The sequence below is a fragment of the Taudactylus pleione genome, unplaced genomic scaffold (assembly GCF_031769625.1).
Source record: "Taudactylus pleione unplaced genomic scaffold, aTauple2 ptg000282l, whole genome shotgun sequence".
In the NCBI taxonomy this organism is placed as follows: Eukaryota; Metazoa; Chordata; class Amphibia; order Anura; family Myobatrachidae; genus Taudactylus; species Taudactylus pleione.
The window spans coordinates 13,497,359-13,524,682 of NW_028284684.1; the positions used below are offsets into that span (position 1 = coordinate 13,497,359).

At 39.1% G+C, this 27,324-nt stretch overlaps 9 non-coding genes across 9 annotated transcripts; all 9 read left to right on the forward strand.

The window, feature by feature from the left end:
- The first annotated feature begins 477 nt into the window (after nucleotides 1–477).
- TRNAD-GUC (transfer RNA aspartic acid (anticodon GUC)) lies at nucleotides 478–549 on the forward strand. Its single transcript has one exon. It is a non-coding gene; the product is annotated as a tRNA-Asp (tRNA).
- Nucleotides 550–2,491: 1,942 nt separating this feature from the next.
- Nucleotides 2,492–2,563, forward strand: TRNAD-GUC (transfer RNA aspartic acid (anticodon GUC)). Its single transcript has one exon. It is a non-coding gene; the product is annotated as a tRNA-Asp (tRNA).
- A 9,903-nt stretch (nucleotides 2,564–12,466) lies between these two features.
- Nucleotides 12,467–12,538, forward strand: TRNAD-GUC (transfer RNA aspartic acid (anticodon GUC)). Its single transcript has one exon. It is a non-coding gene; the product is annotated as a tRNA-Asp (tRNA).
- A 3,956-nt stretch (nucleotides 12,539–16,494) lies between these two features.
- Nucleotides 16,495–16,566, forward strand: TRNAD-GUC (transfer RNA aspartic acid (anticodon GUC)). The gene has a single exon. It is a non-coding gene; the product is annotated as a tRNA-Asp (tRNA).
- A 1,943-nt stretch (nucleotides 16,567–18,509) lies between these two features.
- TRNAD-GUC (transfer RNA aspartic acid (anticodon GUC)) lies at nucleotides 18,510–18,581 on the forward strand. Its single transcript has one exon. It is a non-coding gene; the product is annotated as a tRNA-Asp (tRNA).
- A 1,942-nt stretch (nucleotides 18,582–20,523) lies between these two features.
- Nucleotides 20,524–20,595, forward strand: TRNAD-GUC (transfer RNA aspartic acid (anticodon GUC)). The gene has a single exon. It is a non-coding gene; the product is annotated as a tRNA-Asp (tRNA).
- Nucleotides 20,596–22,537: 1,942 nt separating this feature from the next.
- On the forward strand, nucleotides 22,538–22,609 carry TRNAD-GUC (transfer RNA aspartic acid (anticodon GUC)). Its single transcript has one exon. It is a non-coding gene; the product is annotated as a tRNA-Asp (tRNA).
- Nucleotides 22,610–24,552: 1,943 nt separating this feature from the next.
- Nucleotides 24,553–24,624, forward strand: TRNAD-GUC (transfer RNA aspartic acid (anticodon GUC)). Its single transcript has one exon. It is a non-coding gene; the product is annotated as a tRNA-Asp (tRNA).
- Nucleotides 24,625–26,566: 1,942 nt separating this feature from the next.
- Nucleotides 26,567–26,638, forward strand: TRNAD-GUC (transfer RNA aspartic acid (anticodon GUC)). Its single transcript has one exon. It is a non-coding gene; the product is annotated as a tRNA-Asp (tRNA).
- The last annotated feature ends 686 nt before the right edge of the window (nucleotides 26,639–27,324 follow it).

The following is a 27,324-nucleotide window of genomic DNA, read 5'->3' on the forward strand; positions in this document are numbered from 1 at the left end:
GAGCTACCATTGGTCTCTAGCATAATAGTCTTTTAGCCATTCAAGGATTTCTCAGCAAATTCTAATTAGAAAAAAGTTGATAAGGGGTAATGGGTTTTGCTAAATTCATTTGAGCTTTTTAAAGGATCTTGAATTACTAAATATACAATCAAGCATCAGAAATGGTCAACAATAAATCAATTCATAGAAATACCTATAAACACTGGCAAATCAACAGTAAAATCCTAGAACATCTCAGTCCAGGGATTATCGGACATGGGTAGAGTAAGAAAATGATAGCTGGGGCAATTTCTATAAGCATTTGACCTAGCTCATGATGCAGAAGAATCGACATGGATCTGATATATGGTGAAAGAGTACACTAACAAATTGATGTATAAATGATTTCAATCATTTTCATTACCCAAGGAAATTATATCAACTCTTAGTTGAAAATCACTTTTCTGGACTGGACCAGAAATCACAGCACACAGCTGATCCTCGTTAGTATAGTGGTGAGTATCCCCGCCTGTCACGCGGGAGACCGGGGTTCAATTCTCCGACGGGGAGGCAATAACTTTTATTTCTCCAATATTCCATTTCAGACACAGTGGAAAAATAATAATACAAATGTTATGGCATGCATAAATAACAACCCAAACTATAATATATTGAGATGTGTACTTAAAGGAAACCCTCATAGATCCATACAAATGGAATAGCAGATAGAGAAAACAAAATGTACCAACTGTAATGATATACTTCTATTACCATTTGTTGGCGTTAGGTGGCTATGGAATAAATCAGAATGGTTTGGTATTTTGGGAAGGTTTATACATACTTACATTTTTATATGTAGAAATAAAATATAGGCAAGGAGGTTGGCATATTGGTGTATGCCACTTTTTGGAATGAAAACTGCACACATTTCCTAGGACATCAAACTACAACATTCAGAATTATTTTGACATTTCTAGCATTGAAAGACCACATTGCTGGGCCCCATTCTCAAGAACAGTATAGGTCAAGTAACTTCTCAAGCAATTTTCTTGTGCTGTCTAAGCCCAACTCCATGAGGTGGGTCCTCAAGACCCAAATTCCATTTTGCAATGGTTAGTAGAATGGATTTTATTTTTTAACAAGCACTTCATTTACATGTCTTTGGCAAGCACCCAAAAATTTTCCTAAGGACTATGGGCCTGATTCAGACACACTCGCAAGCGCACAACACTCGTAAGTGGTTCGACGGTCCCCCACTACCCATGCGCCGCCTCCGGCCTGTGCATGTGCAAGATCCGTCCAGCGACGGCTGCTCCATCGATATGGGTCTAGCTACAAGACGGAGCGGCTGTCAATGTTGATTGATAACTCACCGCGTTTTGTATGCGGGGAGGGGGGGGTGGCTGCACAAATGCAGGCATTCCCTTAGGAACGCCTGGTGTTTGTGGTTGGCCCTACTGACATCACTAGTGATGTCAGTAGTGGACTTCCTGTTCTATTAGAGCAGGAAGTTTACTCGGGCTTGTGAGAGCTCAGACCCTTCCACAGGGTCTCCTCGCAAGCCTGATGGTCACGATAATCGCGATGGGCTCCAGGCCACTCGCAAAAGCTGTGGGAGGTCACCCACAGCTTAGCGAGCGGCCTGATGAAAGAAAAAAACAAATACAAAACATAAAAAACCGCCCTTGTTCTGAGCAAGCACTCACTAGCAGCAAGCGGCTCTGAATCAGGCCCTATATCAGCTATAATCTAAAAGATATTGCTTAGAACATGTACAACATGGCAAATCCAGCATTTATTGGACTTTATATTCAGGATTCCCATGTATTAAAATTGTATGGTATAGAATATCCAGAAAATGCATAGATATTTATTGGTGCCTTAAAAGAAGAGTGAATATATACATATATATATTTTTTTTAATTAAGTTGGAAACAGTAGCTGAATAATAGAATAAATTATCAATTTTTATAGCATTCACATAATTTGGGCATAATTTAGCAGAAGAGATTTGGAGTTTAATATTCCTCATGCAGAGCTACCATTGGTCTCTAGCATAATAGTCTTTTAGCCATTCAAGGATTTCTCAGCAAATTCTAATTAGAAAAAAGTTGATAAGGGGTAATGGGTTTTGCTAAATTCATTTGAGCTTTTTAAAGGATCTTGAATTACTAAATATACAATCAAGCATCAGAAATGGTCAACAATAAATCAATTCATAGAAATACCTATAAACACTGGCAAATCAACAGTAAAATCCTAGAACATCTCAGTCCAGGGATTATCGGACATGGGTAGAGTAAGAAAATGATAGCTGGGGCAATTTCTATAAGCATTTGACCTAGCTCATGATGCAGAAGAATCGACATGGATCTGATATATGGTGAAAGAGTACACTAACAAATTGATGTATAAATGATTTCAATCATTTTCATTACCCAAGGAAATTATATCAACTCTTAGTTGAAAATCACTTTTCTGGACTGGACCAGAAATCACAGCACACAGCTGATCCTCGTTAGTATAGTGGTGAGTATCCCCGCCTGTCACGCGGGAGACCGGGGTTCAATTCTCCGACGGGGAGGCAATAACTTTTATTTCTCCAATATTCCATTTCAGACACAGTGGAAAAATAATAATACAAATGTTATGGCATGCATAAATAACAACCCAAACTATAATATATTGAGATGTGTACTTAAAGGAAACCCTCATAGATCCATACAAATGGAATAGCAGATAGAGAAAACAAAATGTACCAACTGTAATGATATACTTCTATTACCATTTGTTGGCGTTAGGTGGCTATGGAATAAATCAGAATGGTTTGGTATTTTGGGAAGGTTTATACATACTTACATTTTTATATGTAGAAATAAAATATAGGCAAGGAGGTTGGCATATTGGTGTATGCCACTTTTTGGAATGAAAACTGCACACATTTCCTAGGACATCAAACTACAACATTCAGAATTATTTTGACATTTCTAGCATTGAAAGACCACATTGCTGGGCCCCATTCTCAAGAACAGTATAGGTCAAGTAACTTCTCAAGCAATTTTCTTGTGCTGTCTAAGCCCAACTCCATGAGGTGGGTCCTCAAGACCCAAATTCCATTTTGCAATGGTTAGTAGAATGGATTTTATTTTTTAACAAGCACTTCATTTACATGTCTTTGGCAAGCACCCAAAAATTTTCCTAAGGACTATGGGCCTGATTCAGACACACTCGCAAGCGCACAACACTCGTAAGTGGTTCGACGGTCCCCCACTACCCATGCGCCGCCTCCGGCGTGTGCATGTGCAAGATCCGTCCAGCGACGGCTGCTCCATCGATATGGGTCTAGCTACAAGACGGAGCGGCTGTCAATGTTGATTGATAACTCACCGCGTTTTGTATGCGGGGAGGGGGGGGTGGCTGCACAAATGCAGGCATTCCCTTAGGAACGCCTGGTGTTTGTGGTTGGCCCTACTGACATCACTAGTGATGTCAGTAGTGGACTTCCTGTTCTATTAGAGCAGGAAGTTTACTCGGGCTTGTGAGAGCTCAGACCCTTCCACAGGGTCTCCTCGCAAGCCTGATGGTCACGATAATCGCGATGGGCTCCAGGCCACTCGCAAAAGCTGTGGGAGGTCACCCACAGCTTAGCGAGCGGCCTGATGAAAGAAAAAAACAAATACAAAACATAAAAAACCGCCCTTGTTCTGAGCAAGCACTCACTAGCAGCAAGCGGCTCTGAATCAGGCCCTATATCAGCTATAATCTAAAAGATATTGCTTAGAACATGTACAACATGGCAAATCCAGCATTTATTGGACTTTATATTCAGGATTCCCATGTATTAAAATTGTATGGTATAGAATATCCAGAAAATGCATAGATATTTATTGGTGCCTTAAAAGAAGAGTGAATATATACATATATATATTTTTTTTAATTAAGTTGGAAACAGTAGCTGAATAATAGAATAAATTATCAATTTTTATAGCATTCACATAATTTGGGCATAATTTAGCAGAAGAGATTTGGAGTTTAATATTCCTCATGCAGAGCTACCATTGGTCTCTAGCATAATAGTCTTTTAGCCATTCAAGGATTTCTCAGCAAATTCTAATTAGAAAAAAGTTGATAAGGGGTAATGGGTTTTGCTAAATTCATTTGAGCTTTTTAAAGGATCTTGAATTACTAAATATACAATCAAGCATCAGAAATGGTCAACAATAAATCAATTCATAGAAATACCTATAAACACTGGCAAATCAACAGTAAAATCCTAGAACATCTCAGTCCAGGGATTATCGGACATGGGTAGAGTAAGAAAATGATAGCTGGGGCAATTTCTATAAGCATTTGACCTAGCTCATGATGCAGAAGAATCGACATGGATCTGATATATGGTGAAAGAGTACACTAACAAATTGATGTATAAATGATTTCAATCATTTTCATTACCCAAGGAAATTATATCAACTCTTAGTTGAAAATCACTTTTCTGGACTGGACCAGAAATCACAGCACACAGCTGATCCTCGTTAGTATAGTGGTGAGTATCCCCCCTGTCACGCGGGAGACCGGGGTTCAATTCTCCGACGGGGAGGCAATAACTTTTATTTCTCCAATATTCCATTTCAGACACAGTGGAAAAATAATAATACAAATGTTATGGCATGCATAAATAACAACCCAAACTATAATATATTGAGATGTGTACTTAAAGGAAACCCTCATAGATCCATACAAATGGAATAGCAGATAGAGAAAACAAAATGTATCAACTGTAATGATATTCTTCTATTACCATTTGTTGGCGTTAGGTGGCTATGGAATAAATCAGAATGGTTTGGTATTTTGGGAAGGTTTATACATACTTACATTTTTATATGTAGAAATAAAATATAGGCAAGGAGGTTGGCATATTGGTGTATGCCACTTTTTGGAATGAAAACTGCACACATTTTCTAGGACATCAAACTACAACATTCAGAATTATTTTGACATTTCTAGCATTGAAAGACCACATTGCTGGGCCCCATTCTCAAGAACAGTATAGGTCAAGTAACTTCTCAAGCAATTTTCTTGTGCTGTCTAAGCCCAACTCCATGAGGTGGGTCCTCAAGACCCAAATTCCATTTTGCAATGGTTAGTAGAATGGATTTTATTTTTTAACAAGCACTTCATTTACATGTCTTTGGCAAGCACCCAAAAATTTTCCTAAGGACTATGGGCATGATTCAGACACACTCGCAAGCGCACAACACTCGTAAGTGGTTCGACGGTCCCCCACTACCCATGCGCCGCCTCCGGCGTGTGCATGCGCAAGATCCGTCCAGCGACGGCTGCTCCATCGATATGGGTCTAGCTACAAGACGGAGCGGCTGTCAATGTTGATTGATAACTCACCGCGTTTTGTATGCGGGAAGGGGGGGGTGGCTGCACAAATGCAGGCATTCCCTTAGGAACGCCTGGTGTTTGTGGGTGGCCCTACTGACATCACTAGTGATGTCAGTAGTGGACTTCCTGTTCTATTAGAGCAGGAAGTTTACTCGGGCTTGTGAGAGCTCAGACCCTTCCACAGGGTCTCCTCGCAAGCCTGATGGTCACGATAATCGCGATGGGCTCCAGGCCACTCGCAAAAGCTGTGGGAGGTCACCCACAGCTTAGCGAGCGGCCTGATGAAAGAAAAAAACAAATACAAAACATAAAAAACCGCCCTTGTTCTGAGCAAGCACTCACTAGCAGCAAGCGGCTCTGAATCAGGCCCTATATCAGCTATAATCTAAAAGATATTGCTTAGAACATGTACAACATGGCAAATCCAGCATTTATTGGACTTTATATTCAGGATTCCCATGTATTAAAATTGTATGGTATAGAATATCCAGAAAATGCATAGATATTTATTGTTGCCTTAAAAGAAGAGTGAATATATACATATATATATATTTTTTAATTAAGTTGGAAACAGTAGCTGAATAATAGAATAAATTATCAATTTTTATAGCATTCACATAATTTGGGCATAATTTAGCAGAAGAGATTTGGAGTTTAATATTCCTCATGCAGAGCTACCATTGGTCTCTAGCATAATAGTCTTTTAGCCATTCAAGGATTTCTAAGCAAATTCTAATTAGAAAAAAGTTGATAAGGGATAATGGGTTTTGCTAAATTCATTTGAGCTTTTTAAAGGATCTTGAATTACTAAATATACAATCAAGCATCAGAAATGGTCAACCATAAATCAATTCATAGAAATACCTATAAACACTGGCAAATCAACAGTAAAATCCTAGAACATCTCAGTCCAGGGATTATCGGACATGGGTAGAGTAAGAAAATGATAGCTGGGGCAATTTCTATAAGCATTTGACCTAGCTCATGATGCAGAAGAATCGACATGGATCTGATATATGGTGAAAGAGTACACTAACAATTTGATGTATAAATGATTTCAATCATTTTCATTACCCAAGGAAATTATAACAACTCTTAGTTGAAAATCACTTTCAAGACTGGACCAGAAATCACAGCACACAGCTGATCCTTGTTAGTATAGTGGTGAGTGTCCCCGCCTGTCACGCGAGAGACCGGGGTTCAATTCCCCGACGGGGAGGCTATAACTTTTATTTCTCCAATATTCCATTTCAGACACAGTGGAAAAATAATAATACAAATGTTATGGCATGCATAAATAACAACCCAAACTATAATATATTGAGATGTGTACTTAAAGGAAACCCTCATAGATCCATACAAATGGAATAGCAGATAGAGAAAACAAAATGTACCAACTGTAATGATATACTTCTATTACCATTTGTTGGCGTTAGGTGGCTATGGAATAAATCAGAATGGTTTGGTATTTTGGGAAGGTTTATACATACTTACATTTTTATATGTAGAAATAAAATATAGGCAAGGAGGTTGGCATATTGGTGTATGCCACTTTTTGGAATGAAAACTGCACACATTTTCTAGGACATCAAACTACAACATTCAGAATTATTTTGACATTTCTAGCATTGAAAGACCACATTGCTGGGCCCCATTCTCAAGAACAGTATAGGTCAAGTAACTTCTCAAGCAATTTTCTTGTGCTGTCTAAGCCCAACTCCATGAGGTGGGTCCTCAAGACCCAAATTCCATTTTGCAATGGTTAGTAGAATGGATTTTATTTTTTAACAAGCACTTCATTTACATGTCTTTGGCAAGCACCCAAAAATTTTCCAAAGGACTATGGGCATGATTCAGACACTACCCATGCGCCGCCTCCGGCGTGTGCATGCGCAAGATCCGTCCAGCGACAGCTGCTCCATCGATATGGGTCTAGCTACAAGACGGAGCGGCTGTCAATGTTGATTGATAACTCACTGCGTTATGTATGCGGGGAGGGGGGGGTGGCTGCACAAATGCAGGCATTCCCTTAGGAACGCCTGGTGTTTGTGGGTGGCCCTACTGACATCACTAGTGATGTCATTAGTGGACTTCCTGTTCTATTAGAGCAGGAAGTTTACTCGGGCTTGTGAGAGCTCAGACCCTTCCACAGGGTCTCCTCGCAAGCCTGATGGTCACGATAATCGCGATGGGCTCCAGGCCACTCGCAAAAGCTGTGGGAGGTCACCCACAGCTTAGCGAGCGGCCTGATGAAAGAAAAAAACAAATACAAAACATAAAAAACCGCCCTTGTTCTGAGCAAGCACTCACTAGCAGCAAGCGGCTCTGAATCAGGCCCTATATCAGCTATAATCTAAAAGATATTGCTTAGAACATGTACAACATGGCAAATCCAGCATTTATTGGACTTTATATTCAGGATTCCCATGTATTAAAATTGTATGGTATAGAATATCCAGAAAATGCATAGATATTTATTGGTGCCTTAAAAGAAGAGTGAATATATACATATATATTTTTTTTTTAATTAAGTTGGAAACAGTAGCTGAATAATAGAATAAATTATCAATTTTTATAGCATTCACATAATTTGGGCATAATTTAGCAGAAGAGATTTGGAGTTTAATATTCCTCATGCAGAGCTACCATTGGTCTCTAGCATAATAGTCTTTTAGCCATTCAAGGATTTCTAAGCAAATTCTAATTAGAAAAAAGTTGATAAGGGGTAATGGGTTTTGCTAAATTCATTTGAGCTTTTTAAAGGATCTTGAATTACTAAATATACAATCAAGCATCAGAAATGGTCAACCATAAATCAATTCATAGAAATACCTATAAACACTGGCAAATCAACAGTAAAATCCTAGAACATCTCAGTCCAGGGATTATCGGACATGGGTAGAGTAAGAAAATGATAGCTGGGGCAATTTCTATAAGCATTTGACCTAGCTCATGATGCAGAAGAATCGACATGGATCTGATATATGGTGAAAGAGTACACTAACAATTTGATGTATAAATGATTTCAATCATTTTCATTACCCAAGGAAATTATAACAACTCTTAGTTGAAAATCACTTTCAAGACTGGACCAGTAATCACAGCACACAGCTGATCTTTGTTAGTATAGTGGTGAGTGTCCCCGCCTGTCACGCGAGAGACCGGGGTTCAATTCCCTGACTATAACTATAACTTTTATTTCTCCAATATTCCATTTCAGACACAGTGGAAAAATAATAATACAAATGTTATGGCATGCATAAATAACAACCCAAACTATAATATATTGAGATGTGTACTTAAAGGAAACCCTCATAGATCCATACAAATGGAATAGCAGATAGAGAAAACAAAATGTACCAACTGTAATGATATACTTCTATTACCATTTGTTGGCGTTAGGTGGCTATGGAATAAATCAGAATTGTTTGGTATTTTGGGAAGGTTTATACATACTTACATTTTTATATGTAGAAATAAAATATAGGCAAGGAGGTTGGCATATTGGTGTATGCCACTTTTTGGAATGAAAACTGCACACATTTTCTAGGACATCAAACTACAACATTCAGAATTATTTTGACATTTCTAGCATTGAAAGACCACATTGCTGGGCCCCATTCTCAAGAACAGTATAGGTCAAGTAACTTCTCAAGCAATTTTCTTGTGCTGTCTAAGCCCAACTCCATGAGGTGGGTCCTCAAGACCCAAATTCCATTTTGCAATGGTTAGTAGAATGGATTTTATTTTTTAACAAGCACTTCATTTACATGTCTTTGGCAAGCACCCAAAAATTTTCCAAAGGACTATGGGCATGATTCAGACACTACCCATGCGCCGCCTCCGGCGTGTGCATGCGCAAGATCCGTCCAGCGACGGCTGCTCCATCGATATGGGTCTAGCTACAAGACGGAGCGGCTGTCAATGTTGATTAATAACTCACCGCGTTTTGTATGCGGGGAGGGGGGGGTGGCTGCACAAATGCAGGCATTCCCTTAGGAACGCCTGGTGTTTGTGGGTGGCCCTACTGACATCACTAGTGATGTCATTAGTGGACTTCCTGTTCTATTAGAGCAGGAAGTTTACTCGGGCTTGTGAGAGCTCAGACCCTTCCACAGGGTCTCCTCGCAAGCCTGATGGTCACGATAATCGCGATGGGCTCCAGGCCACTCGCAAAAGCTGTGGGAGGTCACCCACAGCTTAGCGAGCGGCCTGATGAAAGAAAAAAACAAATACAAAACATAAAAAACCGCCCTTGTTCTGAGCAAGCACTCACTAGCAGCAAGCGGCTCTGAATCAGGCCCTATATAAGCTATAATCTAAAAGATATTGCTTAGAACATGTACAACATGGCAAATCCAGCATTTATTGGACTTTATATTCAGGATTCCCATGTATTAAAATTGTATGGTATAGAATATCCAGAAAATGCATAGATATTTATTGGTGCCTTAAAAGAAGAGTGAATATATACATATATATATTTTTTTTAATTAAGTTGGAAACAGTAGCTGAATAATAGAATAAATTATCAATTTTTATAGCATTCACATAATTTGGGCATAATTTAGCAGAAGAGATTTGGAGTTTAATATTCCTCATGCAGAGCTACCATTGGTCTCTAGCATAATAGTCTTTTAGCCATTCAAGGATTTCTAAGCAAATTCTAATTAGAAAAAAGTTGATAAGGGGTAATGGGTTTTGCTAAATTCATTTGAGCTTTTTAAAGGATCTTGAATTACTAAATATACAATCAAGCATCAGAAATGGTCAACCATAAATCAATTCATAGAAATACCTATAAACACTGGCAAATCAACAGTAAAATCCTAGAACATCTCAGTCCAGGGATTATCGGACATGGGTAGAGTAAGAAAATGATAGCTGGGGCAATTTCTATAAGCATTTGACCTAGCTCATGATGCAGAAGAATCGACATGGATCTGATATATGGTGAAAGAGTACACTAACAAATTGATGTATAAATGATTTCAATCACTTTCATTACCCAAGGAAATTATATCAACTCTTAGTTGAAAATCACTTTTTGGACTGGACCAGAAATCACAGCACACAGCTGATCCTCGTTAGTATAGTGGTGAGTAGACCGGGGGGTTCAATTCCCCGACGAGGAGGCTATAAGCTTTTATTTCTCCAGATATGTCCAGTTTCAGACACAGTGAAAAATAATAATACAAATGTTATGGCATGCATAAATGAACAACCCAAACTATAATATATTGAGATGTGTACTCTTAAAGAAACCCTCATAAGATCCATGACGAATTGGAATATGCAGATAGAGGTAAAAGCTAAGAAATTGACCAAGCTGTAATGATATACTTCTATACCATTGTTGCGATAGTGCTATGGAATAGCAGAATGTTCTAGGATTTTATGTTGATTTGCAGTGTTTATACATACTTACATTTTTATATGTAGAAATAAAATATAGGCAAGGAGGTTGGCATATTGGTGTATGCCACTTTTTGGAATGAAAACTGCACACATTTTCTAGGACATCAAACTACAACATTAAGAATTATTTTGACATTTCTAGCATTGAAAGACCACATTGCTGGGCCCCATTCTCAAGAACAGTATAGGTCAAGTAACTTCTCAAGCAATTTTCTTGTGCTGTCTAAGCCCAACTCCATGAGGTGGGTCCTCAAGTCCAAAATTCCATTTTGCAATGGTTAGTAGAATGGATTTTATTTTTTAACAAGCACTTCATTTACATGACTTTGGCAAGCACTCAAAAATTTTCCTAAGGACTATGGGCCTGATTCAGACACACTCGCAAGCGCACAACACTCGTAAGTGGTTCGACGGTCCCCCACTACCCATGCGCCGCCTCCGGCGTGTGCATGCGCAAGATCCGTCCAGCGACGGCTGCTCCATCGATATGGGTCTAGCTACAAGACGGAGTGGCTGTCAATGTTGATTGATAATTCACCGCGTTTTGTATGCGGGGAGGGGGGGGGTGGCTGCACAAATGCAGGCATTCCCTTAGGAACGCCTGGTGTTTGTGGTTGGCCCTACTGACATCACTAGTGATGTCAGTAGTGGACTTCCTGTTCTATTAGAGCAGGAAGTTTACTCGGGCTTGTGAGAGCTCAGACCCTTCCACAGGGTCTCCTCGCAAGCCTGATGGTCACGATAATCGCGATGGGCTCCAGGCCACTCGCAAAAGCTGTGGGAGGTCACCCACAGCTTAGCGAGCGGCCTGATGAAAGAAAAAAACAAATACAAAACATAAGAAACCGCCCTTGTTCTGAGCAAGCACTCACTAGCAGCAAGCGGCTCTGAATCAGGCCCTATATCAGCTATAATCTAAAAGATATTGCTTAGAACATGTACAACATGGCAAATCCAGCATTTATTGGACTTTATATTCAGGATTCCCATGTATTAAAATTGTATGGTATAGAATATCCAGAAAATGCATAGATATTTATTGGTGCCTTAAAAGAAGAGTGAATATATACATATATATTTTTTTTTTAATTAAGTTGGAAACAGTAGCTGAATAATAGAATAAATTATCAATTTTTATAGCATTCACATAATTTGGGCATAATTTAGCAGAAGAGATTTGGAGTTTAATATTCCTCATGCAGAGCTACCATTGGTCTCTAGCATAATAGTCTTTTAGCCATTCAAGGATTTCTAAGCAAATTCTAATTAGAAAAAAGTTGATAAGGGGTAATGGGTTTTGCTAAATTCATTTGAGCTTTTTAAAGGATCTTGAATTACTAAATATACAATCAAGCATCAGAAATGGTCAACCATAAATCAATTCATAGAAATACCTATAAACACTGGCAAATCAACAGTAAAATCCTAGAACATCTCAGTCCAGGGATTATCGGACATGGGTAGAGTAAGAAAATGATAGCTGGGGCAATTTCTATAAGCATTTGACCTAGCTCATGATGCAGAAGAATCGACATGGATCTGATATATGGTGAAAGAGTACACTAACAAATTGATGTATAAATGATTTCAATCATTTTCATTACCCAAGGAAATTATATCAACTCTTAGTTGAAAATCACTTTTCTGGACGGGACCAGAAATCACAGCACACAGCTGATCCTCGTTAGTATAGTGGTGAGTATCCCCGCCTGTCACGCAGGAGACCGGGGTTCAATTCCCCGACGGGGAGGCTATAACTTTTATTTCTCCAATATTCCATTTCAGACACAGTGGAAAAATAATAATACAAATGTTATGGCATGCATAAATAACAACCCAAACTATAATATATTGAGATGTGTACTTAAAGGAAACCCTCATAGATCCATACAAATGGAATAGCAGATAGAGAAAACAAAATGTACCAACTGTAATGATATACTTCTATTACCATTTGTTGGCGTTAGGTGGCTATGGAATAAATCAGAATGGTTTGGTATTTTGGGAAGGTTTATACATACTTACATTTTTATATGTAGAAATAAAATATAGGCAAGGAGGTTGGCATATTGGTGTATGCCACTTTTTGGAATGAAAACTGCACACATTTTCTAGGACATCAAACTACAACATTCAGAATTATTTTGACATTTCTAGCATTGAAAGACCACATTGCTGGGCCCCATTCTCAAGAACAGTATAGGTCAAGTAACTTCTCAAGCAATTTTCTTGTGCTGTCTAAGCCCAACTCCATGAGGTGGGTCCTCAAGACCCAAATTCCATTTTGCAATGGTTAGTAGAATGGATTTTATTTTTTAACAAGCACTTCATTTACATGTCTTTGGCAAGCACCCAAAAATTTTCCTAAGGACTATGGGCCTGATTCAGACACACTCGCAAGCGCACAACACTCGTAAGTGGTTCGACGGTCCCCCACTACCCATGCGCCGCCTCCGGCGTGTGCATGCCCAAGATCCGTCCAGCGATGGCTGCTCCATCGATATGGGTCTAGCTACAAGACGGAGCGGCTGTCAATGTTGATTGATAACTCACCGCGTTTTGTATGCGGGGAGGGGGGGGTGGCTGCACAAATGCAGGCATTCCCTTAGGAATGCCTGGTGTTTGTGGTTGGCCCTACTGACATCACTAGTGATGTCAGTAGTGGACTTCCTGTTCTATTAGAGCAGGAAGTTTACTCGGGCTTGTGAGAGCTCAGACCCTTCCACAGGGTCTCCTCGCAAGCCTGATGGTCACGATAATCGCGATGGGCTCCAGGCCACTCGCAAAAGCTGTGGGAGGTCACCCACAGCTTAGCGAGTGGCCTGATGAAAGAAAAAAACAAATACAAAACATAAAAAACCGCCCTTGTTCTGAGCAAGCACTCACTAGCAGCAAGCGGCTCTGAATCAGGCCCTATATCAGCTATAATCTAAAAGATATTGCTTAGAACATGTACAACATGGCAAATCCAGCATTTATTGGACTTTATATTCAGGATTCCCATGTATTAAAATTGTATGGTATAGAATATCCAGAAAATGCATAGATATTTATTGGTGCCTTAAAAGAAGAGTGAATATATACATATATATATTTTTTTTAATTAAGTTGGAAACAGTAGCTGAATAATAGAATAAATTATCAATTTTTATAGCATTCACATAATTTGGGCATAATTTAGCAGAAGAGATTTGGAGTTTAATATTCCTCATGCAGAGCTACCATTGGTCTCTAGCATAATAGTCTTTTAGCCATTCAAGGATTTCTAAGCAAATTCTAATTAGAAAAAAGTTGATAAGGGGTAATGGGTTTTGCTAAATTCATTTGAGCTTTTTAAAGGATCTTGAATTACTAAATATACAATCAAGCATCAGAAATGGTCAACCATAAATCAATTCATAGAAATACCTATAAACACTGGCAAATCAACAGTAAAATCCTAGAACATCTCAGTCCAGGGATTATCGGACATGGGTAGAGTAAGAAAATGATAGCTGGGGCAATTTCTATAAGCATTTGACCTAGCTCATGATGCAGAAGAATCGACATGGATCTGATATATGGTGAAAGAGTACACTAACAAATTGATGTATAAATGATTTCAATCATTTTCATTACCCAAGGAAATTATATCAACTCTTAGTTGAAAATCACTTTTCTGGACTGGACCAGAAATCACAGCACACAGCTGATCCTCGTTAGTATAGTGGTGAGTATCCCCGCCTGTCACGCGGGAGACCAGGGTTCAATTCCCCGGCGGGGAGGCTATAACTTTTATTTCTCCAATATTCCATTTCAGACACAGTGGAAAAATAATAATACAAATGTTATGGCATGCATAAATAACAACCCAAACTATAATATATTGAGATGTGTACTTAAAGGAAACCCTCATAGATCCATACAAATGGAATAGCAGATAGAGAAAACAAAATGTACCAACTGTAATGATATACTTCTATTACCATTTGTTGGCGTTAGGTGGCTATGGAATAAATCAGAATGGTTTGGTATTTTGGGAAGGTTTATACATACTTACATTTTTATATGTAGAAATAAAATATAGGCAAGGAGGTTGGCATATTGGTGTATGCCACTTTTTGGAATGAAAACTGCACACATTTTCTAGGACATCAAACTACAACATTCAGAATTATTTTGACGTTTCTAGCATTGAAAGACCACATTGCTGGGCCCCATTCTCAAGAACAGTATAGGTCAAGTAACTTCTCAAGCAATTTTCTTGTGCTGTCTAAGCCCAACTCCATGAGGTGGGTCCTCAAGACCCAAATTCCATTTTGCAATGGTTAGTAGAATGGATTTTATTTTTTAACAAGCACTTCATTTACATGTCTTTGGCAAGCACCCAAAAATTTTCCTAAGGACTATGGGCCTGATTCAGACACACTCGCAAGCGCACAACACTCGTAAGTGGTTCGACGGTCCCCCACTACCCATGCGCCGCCTCCGGCGTGTGCATGCCCAAGATCCATCCAGCGATGGCTGCTACATCGATATGGGTCTAGCTACAAGACGGAGCGGCTGTCAATGTTGATTGATAACTCACCACGTTTTGTATGCGGGGAGGGGGGGGGTGCCTGCACAAATGCAGGCATTCCCTTAGGAACGCCTGGTGTTTGTGGTTGGCCCTACTGACATCACTAGTGATGTCAGTAGTGGACTTCCTGTTCTATTAGAGCAGGAAGTTTACTCGGGCTTGTGAGAGCTCAGACCCTTCCACAGGGTCTCCTCGCAAGCCTGATGGTCACGATAATCGCGATGGGCTCCAGGCCACTCGGAAAAGCTGTGGGAGGTCACCCACAGCTTAGCGAGCGGCCTGATGAAAGAAAAAAACAAATACAAAACATAAAAAACCGCCCTTGTTCTGAGCAAGCACTCACTAGCAGCAAGCGGCTCTGAATCAGGCCCTATATCAGCTATAATCTAAAAGATATTGCTTAGAACATGTACAACATGGCAAATCCAGCATTTATTGGACTTTATATTCAGGATTCCCATGTATTAAAATTGTATGGTATAGAATATCCAGAAAATGCATAGATATTTATTGGTGCCTTAAAAGAAGAGTGAATATATACATATATATTTTTTTTTTAATTAAGTTGGAAACAGTAGCTGAATAATAGAATAAATTATCAATTTTTATAGCATTCACATAATTTGGGCATAATTTAGCAGAAGAGATTTGGAGTTTAATATTCCTCATGCAGAGCTACCATTGGTCTCTAGCATAATAGTCTTTTAGCCATTCAAGGATTTCTAAGCAAATTCTAATTAGAAAAAAGTTGATAAGGGGTAATGGGTTTTGCTAAATTCATTTGAGCTTTTTAAAGGATCTTGAATTACTAAATATACAATCAAGCATCAGAAATGGTCAACCATAAATCAATTCATAGAAATACCTATAAACACTAGCAAATCAACAGTAAAATCCTAGAACATCTCAGTCCAGGGATTATCGGACATGGGTAGAGTAAGAAAATGATAGCTGGGGCAATTTCTATAAGCATTTGACCTAGCTCATGATGCAGAAGAATCGACATGGATCTGATATATGGTGAAAGAGTACACTAACAAATTGATGTATAAATGATTTCAATCATTTTCATTACCCAAGGAAATTATATCAACTCTTAGTTGAAAATCACTTTTTGGACTGGACCAGAAATCACAGCACACAGCTGATCCTCGTTAGTATAGTGGTCAGTATCCCCGCCTGTCACGCGGGAGACCGGGGTTCAATTCCCCGACGAGGAGGCTATAACTTTTATTTCTCCAATATTCCATTTCAGACACAGTGGAAAAATAATAATACAAATGTTATGGCATGCATAAATAACAACCCAAACTATAATATATTGAGATGTGTACTTAAAGGAAACCCTCATAGATCCATACAAATGGAATAGCAGATAGAGAAAACAAAATGTACCAACTGTAATGATATACTTCTATTACCATTTGTTGGCGTTAGGTGGCTATGGAATAAATCAGAATGGTTTGGTATTTTGGGAAGGTTTATACATACTTACATTTTTATATGTAGAAATAAAATATAGGCAAGGAGGTTGGCATATTGGTGTATGCCACTTTTTGGAATGAAAACTGCACACATTTTCTAGGACATCAAACTACAACATTCAGAATTATTTTGACATTTCTAGCATTGAAAGACCACATTGCTGGGCCCCATTCTCAAGAACAGTATAGGTCAAGTAACTTCTCAAGCAATTTTCTTGTGCTGTCTAAGCCCAACTCCATGAGGTGGGTCCTCAAGACCCAAATTCCATTTTGCAATGGTTAGTAGAATGGATTTTATTTTTTAACAAGCACTTCATTTACATGTCTTTGGCAAGCACCCAAAAATTTTCCTAAGGACTATGGGCCTGATTCAGACACACTCGCAAGCGCACAACACTCGTAAGTGGTTCGACGGTCCCCCACTACCCATGCGCCGCCTCCGGCGTGTGCATGCCCAAGATCCGGCCAGCGACGGCTGCTCCATCGATATGGGTCTAGCTACAAGACGGAGCGGCTGTCAATGTTGATTGATAACTCACCGCGTTTTGTATGCGGGGAGGGGGGGGGTGGCTGCACAAATGCAGGCATTCCCTTAGGAACGCCTGGTGTTTGTGGTTGGCCCTACTGACATCACTAGTGATGTCAGTAGTGGACTTCCTGTTCTATTAGAGCAGGAAGTTTACTCGGGCTTGTGAGAGCTCAGACCCTTCCACAGGGTCTCCTCGCAAGCCTGATGGTCACGATAATCGCGATGGGCTCCAGGCCACTCGCAAAAGCTGTGGGAGGTCACCCACAGCTTAGCGAGCGGCCTGATGAAAGAAAAAAACAAATACAAAACATAAAAAAACGCCCTTGTTCTGAGCAAGCACTCACTAGCAGCAAGCGGCTCTGAATCAGGCCCTATATCAGCTATAATCTAAAAGATATTGCTTAGAACATGTACAACATGGCAAATCCAGCATTTATTGGACTTTATATTCAGGATTCCCATGTATTAAAATTGTATGGTATAGAATATCCAGAAAATGCATAGATATTTATTGGTGTCTTAAAAGAAGAGTGAATATATACATATATATATTTTTTTTAATTAAGTTGGAAACAGTAGCTGAATAATAGAATAAATTATCAATTTTTATAGCATTCACATAATTTGGGCATAATTTAGCAGAAGAGATTTGGAGTTTAATATTCCTCTTGCAGAGCTACCATTGGTCTCTAGCATAATAGTCTTTTAGCCATTCAAGGATTTCTAAGCAAATTCTAATTAGAAAAAAGTTGATAAGGGGTAATGGGTTTTGCTAAATTCATTTGAGCTTTTTAAAGGATCTTGAATTACTAAATATACAATCAAGCATCAGAAATGGTCAACCATAAATCAATTCATAGAAATACCTATAAACACTGGCAAATCAACAGTAAAATCCTAGAACATCTCAGTCCAGGGATTATCGGACATGGGTAGAGTAAGAAAATGATAGCTGGGGCAATTTCTATAAGCATTTGACCTAGCTCATGATGCAGAAGAATCGACATGGATCTGATATATGGTGAAAGAGTACACTAACAAATTGATGTATAAATGATTTCAATCATTTTCATTACCCAAGGAAATTATATCAACTCTTAGTTGAAAATCACTTTTCTGGACTGGACCAGAAATCACAGCACACAGCTGATCCTCGTTAGTATAGTGGTGAGTATCCCCGCCTGTCACGCGGGAGACCGGGGTTCAATTCCCCGACGGGGAGGCTATAACTTTTATTTCTCCAATATTCCATTTCAGACACAGTGGAAAAATAATAATACAAATGTTATGGCATGCATAAATAACAACCCAAACTATAATATATTGAGATGTGTACTTAAAGGAAACCCTCATAGATCCATACAAATGGAATAGCAGATAGAGAAAACAAAATGTACCAACTGTAATGATATACTTCTATTACCATTTGTTGGCGTTAGGTGGCTATGGAATAAATCAGAATGGTTTGGTATTTTGGGAAGGTTTATACATACTTACATTTATATATGTAGAAATAAAATATAGGCAAGGAGGTTGGCATATTGGTGTATGCCACTTTTTGGAATGAAAACTGCACACATTTTCTAGGACATCAAACTACAACATTCAGAATTATTTTGACATTTCTAGCATTGAAAGACCACATTGCTGGGCCCCATTCTCAAGAACAGTATAGGTCAAGTAACTTCTCAAGCAATTTTCTTGTGCTGTCTAAGCCCAACTCCATGAGGTGGGTCCTCAAGACCAAAATTCCATTTTGCAATGGTTAATAGAATGGATTTTATTTTTTAACAAGCACTTCATTTACATGACTTTGGCAAGCACCCAAAAATTTTCCTAAGGACTATGGGCCTGATTCAGACACACTCGCAAGCGCACAACACTTGTAAGTGGTTCGACGGTCCCCCACTACCCATGCGCCGCCTCCGGCGTGTGCATGCGCAAGATCCGTCCAGCGACGGCTGCTCCATCGATATGGGTCTAGCTACAAGACGGAGTGGCTGTCAATGTTGATTGATAATTCACCGCGTTTTGTATGCGGGGAGGGGGGGGTGGCTGCACAAATGCAGGCATTCCCTTAGGAACGCCTGGTGTTTGTGGTTGGCCCTACTGACATCACTAGTGATGTCAGTAGTGGACTTCCTGTTCTATTAGAGCAGGAAGTTTACTCGGGCTTGTGAGAGCTCAGACCCTTCCACAGGGTCTCCTCGCAAGCCTGATGGTCACGATAATCGCGATGGGCTCCAGGCCACTCGCAAAAGCTGTGGGAGGTCACCCACAGCTTAGCGAGCGGCCTGATGAAAGAAAAAAACAAATACAAAACATAAAAAACCGCCCTTGTTCTGAGCAAGCACTCACTAGCAGCAAGCGGCTCTGAATCAGGCCCTATATCAGCTATAATCTAAAAGATATTGCTTAGAACATGTACAACATGGCAAATCCAGCATTTATTGGACTTTATATTCAGGATTCCCATGTATTAAAATTGTATGGTATAGAATATCCAGAAAATGCATAGATATTTATTGGTGCCTTAAAAGAAGAGTGAATATATACATATATATATTTTTTTTAATTAAGTTGGAAACAGTAGCTGAATAATAGAATAAATTATCAATTTTTATAGCATTCACATAATTTGGGCATAATTTAGCAGAAGAGATTTGGAGTTTAATATTCCTCATGCAGAGCTACCATTGGTCTCTAGCATAATAGTCTTTTAGCCATTCAAGGATTTCTAAGCAAATTCTAATTAGAAAAAAGTTGATAAGGGGTAATGGGTTTTGCTAAATTCATTTGAGCTTTTTAAAGGATCTTGAATTACTAAATATACAATCAAGCATCAGAAATGGTCAACCATAAATCAATTCATAGAAATACCTATAAACACTGGCAAATCAACAGTAAAATCCTAGAACATCTCAGTCCAGGGATTATCGGACATGGGTAGAGTAAGAAAATGATAGCTGGGGCAATTTCTATAAGCATTTGACCTAGCTCATGATGCAGAAGAATCGACATGGATCTGATATATGGTGAAAGAGTACACTAACAAATTGATGTATAAATGATTTCAATCATTTTCATTACCCAAGGAAATTATATCAACTCTTAGTTGAAAATCACTTTTCTGGACGGGACCAGAAATCACAGCACACAGCCGATCCTCGTTAGTATAGTGGTGAGTATCCCCGCCTGTCACGCGGGAGACCGGGGTTCAATTCCCCGACGGGGAGGCTATAACTTTTATTTCTCCAATATTCCATTTCAGACACAGTGGAAAAATAATAATACAAATGTTATGGCATGCATAAATAACAACCCAAACTATAATATATTGAGATGTGTACTTAAAGGAAACCCTCATAGATCCATACAAATGGAATAGCAGATAGAGAAAACAAAATGTACCAACTGTAATGATATACTTCTATTACCATTTGTTGGCGTTAGGTGGCTATGGAATAAATCAGAATGGTTTGGTATTTTGGGAAGGTTTATACATACTTACATTTTTATATGTAGAAATAAAATATAGGCAAGGAGGTTGGCATATTGGTGTATGCCACTTTTTGGAATGAAAACTGCACACATTTTCTAGGACATCAAACTACAACATTCAGAATTATTTTGACATTTCTAGCATTGAAAGACCACATTGCTGGGCCCCATTCTCAAGAACAGTATAGGTCAAGTAACTTCTCAAGCAATTTTCTTGTGCTGTCTAAGCCCAACTCCATGAGGTGGGTCCTCAAGACCCAAATTCCATTTTGCAATGGTTAGTAGAATGGATTTTATTTTTTAACAAGCACTTCATTTACATGTCTTTGGCAAGCACCCAAAAATTTTCCTAAGGACTATGGGCCTGATTCAGACACACTCGCAAGCGCACAACACTCGTAAGTGGTTCGACGGTCCCCCACTTTCCCATGCACCGCCTCCGGCGTGTGCATGCCCAAGATCCGTCCAGCGACAGCTGCTCCATCGATATGGGTCTAGCTACAAGACGGAGCGGCTGTCAATGTTGATTGATAACTCACCGCGTTTTGTATGCGGGGAGGGGGGGTGGCTGCACAAATGCAGGCATTCCCTTAGGAACGCCTGGTGTTTGTGGTTGGCCCTACTGACATCACTAGTGATGTCAGTAGTGGACTTCCTGTTCTATTAGAGCAGGAAGTTTACTCGGGCTTGTGAGAGCTCAGACCCTTCCACAGGGTCTCCTCGCAAGCCTGATGGTCACGATAATCGCGATGGGCTCCAGGCCACTCGCAAAAGCTGTGGGAGGTCACCCACAGCTTAGCGAGCGGCCTGATGAAAGAAAAAAACAAATACAAAACATAAAAAACCGCCCTTGTTCTGAGCAAGCACTCACTAGCAGCAAGCGGCTCTGAATCAGGCCCTATATCAGCTATAATCTAAAAGATATTGCTTAGAACATGTACAACATGGCAAATCCAGCATTTATTGGACTTTATATTCAGGATTCCCATGTATTAAAATTGTATGGTATAGAATATCCAGAAAATGCATAGATATTTATTGGTGCCTTAAAAGAAGAGTGAATATATACATATATATATTTTTTTTAATTAAGTTGGAAACAGTAGCTGAATAATAGAATAAATTATCAATTTTTATAGCATTCACATAATTTGGGCATAATTTAGCAGAAGAGATTTGGAGTTTAATATTCCTCATGCAGAGCTACCATTGGTCTCTAGCATAATAGTCTTTTAGCCATTCAAGGATTTCTAAGCAAATTCTAATTAGAAAAAAGTTGATAAGGGGTAATGGGTTTTGCTAAATTCATTTGAGCTTTTTAAAGGATCTTGAATTACTAAATATACAATCAAGCATCAGAAATGGTCAACCATAAATCAATTCATAGAAATACCTATAAACACTGGCAAATCAACAGTAAAATCCTAGAACATCTCAGTCCAGGGATTATCGGACATGGGTAGAGTAAGAAAATGATAGCTGGGGCAATTTCTATAAGCATTTGACCTAGCTCATGATGCAGAAGAATCGACATGGATCTGATATATGGTGAAAGAGTACACTAACAAATTGATGTATAAATGATTTCAATCATTTTCATTACCCAAGGAAATTATATCAACTCTTAGTTGAAAATCACTTTTCTGGACGGGACCAGAAATCACAGCACACAGCTGATCCTCGTTAGTATAGTGGTGAGTATCCCTGCCTGTCACGCGGGAGACCGGGGTTCAATTCCCCGACGGGGAGGCTATAACTTTTATTTCTCCAATATTCCATTTCAGACACAGTGGAAAAATAATAATACAAATGTTATGGCATGCATAAATAACAACCCAAACTATAATATATTGAGATGTGTACTTAAAGGAAACCCTCATAGATCCATACAAATGGAATAGCAGATAGAGAAAACAAAATGTACCAACTGTAATGATATACTTCTATTACCATTTGTTGGCGTTAGGTGGCTATGGAATAAATCAGAATGGTTTGGTATTTTGGGAAGGTTTATACATACTTACATTTTTATATGTAGAAATAAAATATAGGCAAGGAGGTTGGCATATTGGTGTATGCCACTTTTTGGAATGAAAACTGCACACATTTTCTAGGACATCAAACTACAACATTCAGAATTATTTTGACATTTCTAGCATTGAAAGACCACATTGGTGGGCCCCATTCTCAAGAACAGTATAGGTCAAGTAACTTCTCAAGCAATTTTCTTGTGCTGTCTAAGCCCAACTCCATGAGGTGGGTCCTCAAGACCCAAATTCCATTTTGCAATGGTTAGTAGAATGGATTTTATTTTTTAACAAGCACTTCATTTACATGTCTTTGGCAAGCACCCAAAAATTTTCCTAAGGACTATGGGCCTGATTCAGACACACTCGCAATCGCACAACACTCGTAAGTGGTTCGACGGTCCCCCACTACCCATGCGCCGCCTCCGGCGTGTGCATGCCCAAGATCCGTCCAGCGACGGCTGCTCCATCGATATGGGTCTAGCTACAAGACGGAGCGGCTGTCAATGTTGATTGATAACTCACCGCTTTTGTATGCGGGGAGGGGGGGGTGGCTGCACAAATGCAGGCATTCCCTTAGGAACGCCTGGTGTTTGTGGTTGGCCCTACTGACATCACTAGTGATGTCAGTAGTGGACTTCCTGTTCTATTAGAGCAGGAAGTTTACTCGGGCTTGTGAGAGCTCAGACCCTTCCACAGGGTCTCCTCGCAAGCCTGATGGTCACGATAATCGCGATGGGCTCCAGGCCACTCGCAAAAGCTGTGGGAGGTCACCCACAGCTTAGCGAGCGGCCTGATGAAAGAAAAAAACAAATACAAAACATAAAAAACCGCCCTTGTTCTGAGCAAGCACTCACTAGCAGCAAGCGGCTCTGAATCAGGCCCTATATCAGCTATAATCTAAAAGATATTGCTTAGAACATGTACAACATGGCAAATCCAGCATTTATTGGACTTTATATTCAGGATTCCCATGTATTAAAATTGTATGGTATAGAATATCCAGAAAATGCATAGATATTTATTGGTGCCTTAAAAGAAGAGTGAATATATACATATATATATATATTTTTTAATTAAGTTGGAAACAGTAGCTGAATAATAGAATAAATTATCAATTTTTATAGCATTCACATAATTTGGGCATAATTTAGCAGAAGAGATTTGGAGTTTAATATTCCTCATGCAGAGCTACCATTGGTCTCTAGCATAATAGTCTTTTAGCCATTCAAGGATTTCTAAGCAAATTCTAATTAGAAAAATGTTGATAAGGGGTAATGGGTTTTGCTAAATTCATTTGAGCTTTTTAAAGGATCTTGAATTACTAAATATACAATCAAGCATCAGAAATGGTCAACCATAAATCAATTCATAGAAATACCTATAAACACTGGCAAATCAACAGTAAAATCCTAGAACATCTCAGTCCAGGGATTATCGGACATGGGTAGAGTAAGAAAATGATAGCTGGGGCAATTTCTATAAGCATTTGACCTAGCTCATGATGCAGAAGAATCGACATGGATCTGATATATGGTGAAAGAGTACACTAACAAATTGATGTATAAATGATTTCAATCATTTTCATTACCCAAGGAAATTATAACAACTCTTAGTTGAAAATCACTTTTCTGGACTGGACCAGAAATCACAGCATACAGCTGATCCTCGTTAGTATAGTGGTGAGTATCCCCGCCTGTCACGTGGGAGACCGGGGTTCAATTCCCCGACGGGGAGGCTATAACTTTTATTTCTCCAATATTCCATTTCAGACACAGTGGAAAAATAATAATACAAATGTTATGGCATGCATAAATAACAACCCAAACTATAATATATTGAGATGTGTACTTAAAGGAAACCCTCATAGATCCATACAAATGGAATAGCAGATAGAGAAAACAAAATGTACCAACTGTAATGATATACTTCTATTACTATTTGTTGGCGTTAGGTGGCTATGGAATAAATCAGAATGGTTTGGTATTTTGGGAAGGTTTATACATACTTACATTTTTATATGTAGAAATAAAATATAGGCAAGGAGGTTGACATATTGGTGTATGCCACTTTTTGGAATGAAAACTGCACACATTTTCTAGGACATCAAACTACAACATTCAGAATTATTTTGACATTTCTAGCATTGAAAGACCACATTGCTGGGCCCCATTCTCAAGAACAGTATAGGTCAAGTAACTTCTCAAGCAATTTTCTTGTGCTGTCTAAGCCCAACTCCATGAGGTGGGTCCTCAAGACCCAAATTCCATTTTGCAATGGTTAGTAGAATGGATTTTATTTTTTAACAAGCACTTCATTTACATGTCTTTGGCAAGCACCCAAAAATTTTCCTAAGGACTATGGGCCTGATTCAGACACACTCGCAAGCGCACAACACTCGTAAGTGGTTCGACGGTCCCCCACTACCCATGCGCCGCCTCCGGCGTGTGCATGCGCAAGATCCGTCCAGCGACGGCTGCTCCATCGATATGGGTCTAGCTACAAGACGGAGTGGCTGTCAATGTTGATTGATAATTCACCGCGTTTTGTATGCGGGGAGGGGGGGGTGGCTGCACAAATGCAGGCATTCCCTTAGGAACGCCTGGTGTTTGTGGTTGGCCCTACTGACATCACTAGTGATGTCAGTAGTGGACTTCCTGTTCTATTAGAGCAGGAAGTTTACTCGGGCTTGTGAGAGCTCAGACCCTTCCACAGGGTCTCCTCGCAAGCCTGATGGTCACGATAATCGCGATGGGCTCCAGGCCACTCGCAAAAGCTGTGGGAGGTCACACACAGCTTAGCGAGCGGCCTGATGAAAGAAAAAAACAAATACAAAACATAAAAAACCGCCCTTGTTCTGAGCAAGCACTCACTAGCAGCAAGCGGCTCTGAATCAGGCCCTATATCAGCTATAATCTAAAAGATATTGCTTAGAACATGTACAACATGGCAAATCCAGCATTTATTGGACTTTATATTCAGGATTCCCATGTATTAAAATTGTATGGTATAGAATATCCAGAAAATGCATAGATATTTATTGGTGCCTTAAAAGAAGAGTGAATATATACATATATATATTTTTTTTAATTAAGTTGGAAACAGTAGCTGAATAATAGAATAAATTATCAATTTTTATAGCATTCACATAATTTGGGCATAATTTAGCAGAAGAGATTTGGAGTTTAATATTCCTCATGCAGAGCTACCATTGGTCTCTAGCATAATAGTCTTTTAGCCATTCAAGGATTTCTAAGCAAATTCTAATTAGAAAAAAGTTGATAAGGGGTAATGGGTTTTGCTAAATTCATTTGAGCTTTTTAAAGGATCTTGAATTACTAAATATACAATCAAGCATCAGAAATGGTCAACCATAAATCAATTCATAGAAATACCTATAAACACTGGCAAATCAACAGTAAAATCCTAGAACATCTCAGTCCAGGGATTATCGGACATGGGTAGAGTAAGAAAATGATAGCTGGGGCAATTTCTATAAGCATTTGACCTAGCTCATGATGCAGAAGAATCGACATGGATCTGATATATGGTGAAAGAGTACACTAACAAATTGATGTATAAATGATTTCAATCATTTTCATTACCCAAGGAAATTATATCAACTCTTAGTTGAAAATCACTTTTCTGGACTGGATCAGAAATCACAGCACACAGCTGATCCTCGTTAGTATAGTGGTGAGTATTCCCGCCTGTCACACGGGAGACCGGGGTTCAATTCCCCGACGGGGAGGCTATAACTTTTATTTCTCCAATATTCCATTTCAGACACAGTGGAAAAATAATAATACAAATGTTATGGCATGCATAAATAACAACCCAAACTATAATATATTGAGATGTGTACTTAAAGGAAACCCTCATAGATCCATACAAATGGAATAGCAGATAGAGAAAACAAAATGTACCAACTGTAATGATATACTTCTATTACCATTTGTTGGCGTTAGGTGGCTATGGAATAAATCAGAATGGTTTGGTATTTTGGGAAGGTTTATACATACTTACATTTTTATATGTAGAAATAAAATATAGGCAAGGAGATTGGCATATTGGTGTATGCCACTTTTTGGAATGAAAACTGCACACATTTTCTAGGACATCAAACTACAACATTCAGAATTATTTTGACATTTCTAGCATTGAAAGACCACATTGCTGGGCCCCATTCTCAAGAACAGTATAGGTCAAGTAACTTCTCAAGCAATTTTCTTGTGCTGTCTAAGCCCAACTCCATGAGGTGGGTCCTCAAGACCCAAATTCCATTTTGCAATGGTTAGTAGAATGGATTTTATTTTTTAACAAGCACTTCATTTACATGTCTTTGGCAAGCACCCAAAAATTTTCCTAAGGACTATGGGCCTGATTCAGACACACTCGCAAGCGCACAACACTCGTAAGTGGTTCGACGGTCCCCCA